Source organism: Gallus gallus, chromosome 6, assembly GCF_016699485.2.
Source record: "Gallus gallus isolate bGalGal1 chromosome 6, bGalGal1.mat.broiler.GRCg7b, whole genome shotgun sequence".
Taxonomy (NCBI): domain Eukaryota; kingdom Metazoa; phylum Chordata; class Aves; order Galliformes; family Phasianidae; genus Gallus; species Gallus gallus.
In genome coordinates, this window is record NC_052537.1 from 21,491,653 (window position 1) to 21,499,689 (window position 8,037).

Sequence of the window (8,037 nt, forward strand, 5' to 3'; positions counted from 1 at the left end):
CATTCCAGAAAGCACAATGGTAAAGCAAGTTGCTCTGGCTCTACCTCTTCTGAGAATAGGTTTGTGCTACTCACGCCTGAGAGCTTTCAGGGCCTCTTTGGACCATCAGATTGGTCACGACAGCACTGATGTAACAAACTTGTCTGGCTTGACTGTGAGTGAGTCATGGAGCTGCCCTACACAGCTTCAGCTGCTCCTGCCCGGTTCCACAGTCCACGCAGAGCACTGGAAGGCTGAGGCACTGCTGTCCCTACACCATGACAGAGCAATAGCCAGGCTGAAAACAAATTAAAAACAAACAAACAGGAAAGTATAGCCCACATAATTTTGTTGTCTAAAAAATCTAAATCACCTCTATGTTACTGATACACCCTTCATGTTTTTTTTCATGCTGTAGCTTTGTGCTTTGTGTTTAAAATACCTTCTAGCATCTACTGTGATATGCAGGAAGATTCCCCATGAACTGTGTAGGCCTTCTAATTTATAGTGGGGCCTTGTGCAGAACCCAGTTGCTAATTTGTATAATCGCAGAACAAATTACTGGTGGTTTCTTCTGCCTCACACTTTGCAATTCAACTGGGTATCTGAAAAAATGAGTAACAGGCATACAGGTGGCTCAGGGACTACTGAGACATGGGAACTTAGAGTTATCCTAGACAACTCTTGGAAGATACTAATCCCATTTCCTGAGAAGTTTGAAGGCTTTAAGGTCAGGGTACTGCCACCTCTCCTCATCAGTGCTGTGTTCTTTTGTTTCTCCTTCGTATATCAGCAGTCATTTCTGACTGTAGATAGATTGTAAGCGACACACAAATTGGTACAGAACCAAAACTATATGGTGGTGGGAATATTCAAAACGTTTGAGAAGCCCACATCTCATTGAACTTGTTCTAATGTAGTTATCATCTTCTAATGTCTATCACCGTCCTTTTGTGGAGAGAAGAGAGAAAAAGGGAAGAAGAAATAATTCCTGCTAAATCTCTTATTTTGGAACTGATTCATAACCTTCTGTTACATCTTCACACTGAGAAGAAAGCACATCGAGCTCACTGTGACAGTTCATCAGGTTGGTGTGATTGGAGCCATGTTGTTGACAAGAATGATGCGAGGAAGGCAGTGGTCTTTCCATGAACTCACCCAAACACAAAACAAACTAGATCAAAACACATAGAAGCAGAGCTCTTGCCAAGTGGCCTTTGGAAAGCAGATCTCACATTCTTGTATAAGCCCTGAGTGATTTACCTCCTCTGTGACAGTCATCCTGCAAAATGAAAACCCATTAACCCAGAAGAATTCGTTCATGCGATGCTTGGAAATGTGTAAAATGGCACAAGTTATGAGAATATATACATCAGCGCTGCACACACAAGTTATGAGAAAATGTATATGTCAGCGCTGCACACACTGTTGCCTGGAAGTTGGTACACAAATCCGTACGTGCAGCTCCCAAACTAACGGTGCCAGGCACAGGACAAGCAGCCTTTGCTGCACAGTGGTCTCCAGATCACCTCTGCCTGGAGTTGCCACACTGGTACCTGTAACACCTTCACAGCACAGGGCTTTTTCCCACCGCAGGGATGGCAAATAAGGTCTTAGTTTACATTTATCCCTATAACAGTCTCTGTTTTCTGCCTAGTATCAAACTTCTGATGTGTATATTTAGACAGTATTAATGCCAAGAAATAGAGGCTTTTCTTCCATCTTCCCCTACGTTGATAAGGTTTGGATATTTAGAAGTTTACAGCTCATTTAAGCAAGCACAAAAGCACATTTCAGGTCCTTCCCTGTCTTCACCTGGTCGATGTTAGTCATTCGAGATCTCTCACATGGAGAAAGCTTGTTCAGATGCTAAAAATATCACATGTTTACACTTGTAAATCACCATTAGCAAGTGATTTTCCTAATGCTTCAGACAATATAATAGCAAAGTGCAGCTGCTTCAGCCAGAATGGTATTTTAGTGATTCTTAAGGACTTAATGAGATCAGGTAATTGACTAGTGAAGCTAAAAATTTTACTTTCAATTAAACAATCAACAGCTCCGTACATCAACATAATCATCTTCTCCCCTCCACCTCCCCGTTATCAAATCAATATGTGGGCAGCAGTTGTCTAAGAAACCACTTCCTCTGTGCTTCTAAACCAGTGTTCAGGGCCCATTTTAAAGCGTTTATTCAATTAGTCTGGTGTAATTTGCAAATAATGGAAAGTATGTAGTAATGCAGATTCCGTAAGCAACTAAGGAAGAATAAGGCCTTAATTCATTTGTTGTTTAACTACATTACTTATCCTACATTTGTTCTGGTGCTACCAACAAATAACTTAATACTCTACATTTTAAAGTATCAGGATTTATGCTTGAGTTGCCAGTGCCAGATATATTGATTATGCGGAGAGAGAAATTAAGGTTGTACAGCTGGTTTTAGTGAATCAAGTGATTGACAGTTCAGGAGAAAGCCATAAACAAAAGCATTATATATAAAAAAAAATCTGCAAGAGAATATAAAATAATTTCATCAAGAAACCACTTCTGAGGGCCATGGAATACATAAGATAACCTCAATAAAGAAATCTCATTTTGGAGCGCTTGATTGTGAATTACTATAAACTGTTGTTCCCAACCACAACTGTGAGTGCAAAATATTTGTTTCTTAAAGCATAGGGCACTTACGCTGTCTTGCAAAAGATTTTGCAACTGAGCACACCTGGACTGCCATGCACCACACTCGGAGGAGGGCTGGTTCCATTTTTGACCAAGATTTTCAAAAGTGCCTACTGGTGTGATCTGGGTCCATCCCCAGGTTCCCAAGCAGAGCTGTGGACGCGGGGAATAGTTTTCAGGAGCTCTGGGAAATTCAGCCTGACTGAGCACCGCCAGCTCTGCTGTTCTGTTGGATTATTTCAAGCTGCTTCCCTGGAGGTGGGATGCTTCTAATGGTGTGTGTGGGGTGGGTGTTACAGCACCAAGGAGACCACGTTGTACCAAGCACTGCGTTGGTGATGAAGAAATGCTGGGTCAGCACCCAGGGCCAGAGTCAGAGCAGGGCCTAATGCTGTGGGACAGACCCCATCCACCTCTTGGACAGCACTTTTGTTCCCAGCCCAGCACTGCTCCTCCCCACATCTGATTGGCATCGACATGCACGTAGCCAAGATGAATTCAGTATCTAATTTGACAAGAAGCCCAGGACCAGCCAACCATACTACCAAAATCGGCAACCTTTCTTCAGTGTGCCAGCAGAGCTGCCTGGGCACCATGTTCCCAGATACACACTGGACAAAACAAGCCAAGTTAGTGCAGACCTCTTCTTCAAAGACCATTATATAATAGACTCATAGAATCTTTAATGTTGGAAAGACCACTAAGATCACCTAGTCCAACCACCAACCCATGCCTGTAACAGCTCTAGACTACGTCAGTCAGTGCACCATCTACCCTTTTCTTGAACACCTCCTGAGATGGTGACTCCATCACCTCCCTGGGCAGCCTGTGCCAGTACATCACCACTCTTTCTGAGAAGAAACATTTCCTAATATCCAACCTGAACCTCTCCTGGTACAGTGTGAGGCCATTACTTCCCGTCCCATCTCTGTTACCTGGCAGAAGAGGTGGACCCCCATCTCACTACAACTGACTTTCAGGGAGCTGTAGAGAGTGATAAGGCCTCCCTTTGGCTTCCTCTTCTCCAGACTAAACAATCTCAGGGTGTCAGAAGTGGGTTCCTGGGATTGTTTAGTACTATACTGTACTAACCTGGGCTACATTTGCTTCAAATGGGTGTAGAAAGGGCTCCCTGACAGAACTGAAGAGGTTTGGTGACAGGACCAAGAGGGTGGGTCCCTACTGAGGCACTTCTGTAACTACCCAGCCTTGTGCATAATGTGTTCTGCTGCACCACAGGTGTGGGCAGGTTCAGTTGCTCTGACCAACCCCACGTGCAGATGAGTAGTTCTTCAGGCTGGTTAAGAGGGTTCCTTCTCATATAGAAAGGGAAGTGGAAGAAGTGATGTATGTAAAAGTTACCTCTTCCCCTTTTAACCTGTGATCTTTATCCTGGTATCTGCTGTAAGTCATTGAGATAAACTGCATGGTAGTCAGCAGTCCTGACTCATCGTACAACTGCCATAACCTCGTGTGGGTGTACTCCAGGACAAACACCTTCTTTCAATACGTCTAGACTAGAAGTGTTTTTAAAAACACAAACTAAGGTGGCTGTACTACCACGTTGTGAAACCTTGCATAGATGGGACAAATCAAAAGCTAAAAGATGTTAAAAAGTGTTTGCTAAATCATTCTAAAAACACAACTTTTATACTTGTCTAGACAATGCCAGAATGCTTTCTAGAATGACACACGGAGACCATGGGAAGCCTCACTGCTGCAGCCAAGGAGCACAGAGCACAGGCAGCTATTAATAAAGAGTTTCTCCACATAGGCTTACAAAGCAGTGGCAACAATTGACAAGTGGAGGAACGCTCTGAGGCCTCATCTAGGTGATAGGAGAGAAATATTCTATTTCAGTACATTCATTTTAGTCAGAACCCCTTATTTCAAAAACAAAACTTATAAAAAGTCCACTAAGATTGTGTTCTGCTCAGCTGCAGCAGGTCTGAGGTCCCAGCAGGCAATAACAGCCTGCTAATGCAACATTGTGGATATTGAAGTCTATGTGCTGTCAGATGAGATTCTTAGTCCTCAAATAAGCTTGATTGAATTACTTCTGGAAATGGTCCTTTCCCTAAGGCTGATAAGATTTCAGCTCATTTTCCATGCCTATTTAATCCTTGCCCCAGTGCATTTGCCAAAGCTGCACCAACAAAAGCAACGTTTGTGGATGCCCCATCCCTGGAGGTGTTCAAGGCCAGGTTGGATGGAGCCCTTGCCAGCCTGGTCTAGTATTAATTGGGGAGGTTGGTGGCCCTGCCTGTGGCAGGGGGGGTTGAAGATTTGTGATCCTTGAGGTTCCTTCCAACCCAGGCCATTCCGTGATTCTGTGATTCTGTGAAAGTTTAATGCCTCTTTACCATCGGTGCTACCAGCTGGGTGTGAGCACCCACTCATTTCTTACAGGCCACCGGACATCCACTGGCTTTGCTTCTGCGTTCATTCTTTGTAAAATTTACTCAGAAAAAGCCCTCAACCAAATCTACTCCTTTAAACGTTTATTTTAAAGCGTGTGGCCAACATGCATGCACACATACACGTTGTAATCATCTCCTACCAAGTCAGCAGAGAAGATCTTAGTCATGAATGTACATCCTTGTTCTGCTGTGCTTCTACAAAGCTGAGTGGAGAGCAAACAAATCAGGGGAACAGTTTCCAGAATTGTCCTGGTATCTTTGACATCTTAAACAACAGCTCGGGAAAATGAATAAATAAATAAACAGATAGACAGACAAGACAAAGGAGCAAGGGGGAAAGTCCTTACCAAAGCTGAAGAAGCAGGAGCTCATGTGACTGCTTAATGTCAGGACCTTTTCATACAGAAAAGAAAAAAATTGTGTTAGTTCTATTTACGATGAAGGCTTTATGGAGCGGCTGTGTATGGGTCAGGTAGGAAAAAAACACATCTTGATTAGTCCCATTAGAAATACTGTCTTTATGACATGGATTGGTACCTGATGTCTGGGGGAAAAACAGAAGTTACCAAAGCAAATGAAAGTGTCCACTGAACAGTAACTCATGTGTATAACTCCAAAATGACAGTCCCTGCTTGGCTTGCTTGTTCTCAGTGGTCATTTTCAAATAGCTCTGAAACAATGGAGCTGTAGAATGGAGCCACTTAAGCTACCACGAGGAGTCTTTTTCGTAATTGTGTCAAGTGCTTTTGTCCTTCGATTGCACTACCTGAAATATTTCAGAAACATAGATTGATTTCCTGATGCAAACAAAGGCCTGGAGCCAACAAACCAGTGAGTTGGGATAATGCTGAGGCTCTGCAGTCAGCACAGGCTCTGCAGTAAGCGCTCACAGTCACCGGCAGTCCTGGGCCAAAGCTTTCTGTCTCGTGGAGCTCAAACGTCATTAAACATCAGTGGAAGTGGAGCTGAATGAGCTCAACATGCTCTGATGGGCTGTTGGATCTTATTGCAGGCTTTCAGCACAATTTTGAAATATTCTCTTGTGCTAAAACAAGGTCTTCCAAATCTAGCCTTTCCATACATATATTTTTCTATGTATTTTTACAAATATATAAAAGTATATATACACGTATCTGAAAAGCAGTAGTACTGCTCACAGGTTTTTGTCCTCAGAGAAGAAATCCGATAGAAGATTTCGTAGGGGCCCATTGTAACGTATGGATACCCACCAAACTCAGCAGCAAACGCTCCATCATTCTGCTGTGAGCAGGGGCAGCACCTTTCCTGTGAGCACAATTAGGTGCCCTCGGTTATTATTTCCCATTATTGTTCAATAAAGGGCTCGGGCCGTTCCAGTATAAGGGATTAAAGCATCCAGGATTGCAAACACCGTGCAGCCACTTTCCTCCTCCCTCGCACACCGTGGGAGCACTCGAGGCTCTCCGGGGGACCACCACCGGGTGACCCACGTGTGTCCCGGCTCCGCGGGCGGCACCGGGGCTTCGGGGTCGGACGCCGGAGCTTTGGGGACGGATGAGTTGGGGCCGGCTCCACCCGCAGCTCCCGCAGCCCCAAAGCCCGTGAGTCCCCGCGTGTGCCCGTCCCGGACGGCCGAGGCCCCGCACCTGGGAGCCGCTGTTTAAGGAGTCAAAGTACATCGGCAGCCGGGTCGATAGCCTATTAGGCTAGAAAGAGTTCTGCATATCAAAGGCCGACGAACCCAATGACTAAAAATATAAGTACCTGACCCGGGGGATTAATCACACACTGTCAAGCTGAAATCGGTGCAATTCTTCCAATCATTAACGTTTTGCTTACAAAAATGTGCTTTTCTGTTTGTTTTTCTGCTAAATGATAACCATTTTCAAGTTGAATCTGCTGATAAAAGAGTCGAAAACAAGACGGGAGTTGTGCTGGAAAGGTCATACGTGCTAGTTCGGCATGAAGTAGCCAACGGGCAAACAAATAGGAAAAAGCGGCGTGGCACGGAAGGGGCTCGAAGCTTTTGCCGCACGGTGTAAAGTGCCTCGACCGCTTTTCCCCCGCCGAGGGCGCGAGTGCCGGCCTGCGGGCAGCCCCACGCGGGGCCGGGGTGGTGGGAGAGGGATCCCGCATCAACCGCGGCTCAGCCCCGCCGCTGCGCGCTGCCCACCCGCAGTGCGAGCCCCGCGGGGACCCGGGGCGTTGGCTCAGCCCGGCCGGGGACGGCTCCGCCGCCACCCATCCGACACCCGCAAATCCACAGCCCGGCTGTGCGCCGGGTGCGGTGCGAACCTTTCGTGGCGGGGGATCCCGCATCTCCCCGCTTGGAAATGGGGCTCCCGCAGCCCGCCGCGGCTCTGTCCCACGAGTGTTCCCGTCCCCGCGGGACGTCACGGCCGGTGCTGCCCGATCCCGGAGAGGGAAGGAGAACGGCCGGGCTGCCCTGACGGCACCTCCGCGCCCGGTGGGACTCCAGCGGAGACCCGGCCCGAGGGGAACTGGGCTGTGGGAACGCGATGCTCCCACCCGTGTCACGGCGGGGAACATTTGCCGGAGCCGAATAGCGGCAGCGGAGCCTCCCGCTTCGTGCGGTGTTTGCTCCGCTGTTACCCAGCTCGGCCGCTTTAGGGAGGCACGAACTCGCTCTGACGCGACGCACCGGCTCCTCGAGCCGAGGGGGGACCCCGCGAAGAGCCCCCACTCCTCCCCTCTTCCCCCGCCGGATTTCGGAGAAAGGCCGATGGATCACCGCTGTTGACTCAGGCGGGTCAGAGGCTGCCCGGCTCCGGTCGATGCCCCGCGGAGCCGCTCCTCCTCCCGCCCTCTCTCCCCGCGTTCCCCCGGACTCGCACGAAGCCGACACGCTGTAGAGAGCCCAGGCGATTCAGCGGGACACGAGGCCGCGGGTGACGGCCCCTGGAGGGAAAAGCCCGGCTGCGAGCACCTGGGGGCTGTGCCAAGAAGCGGGCAGCGG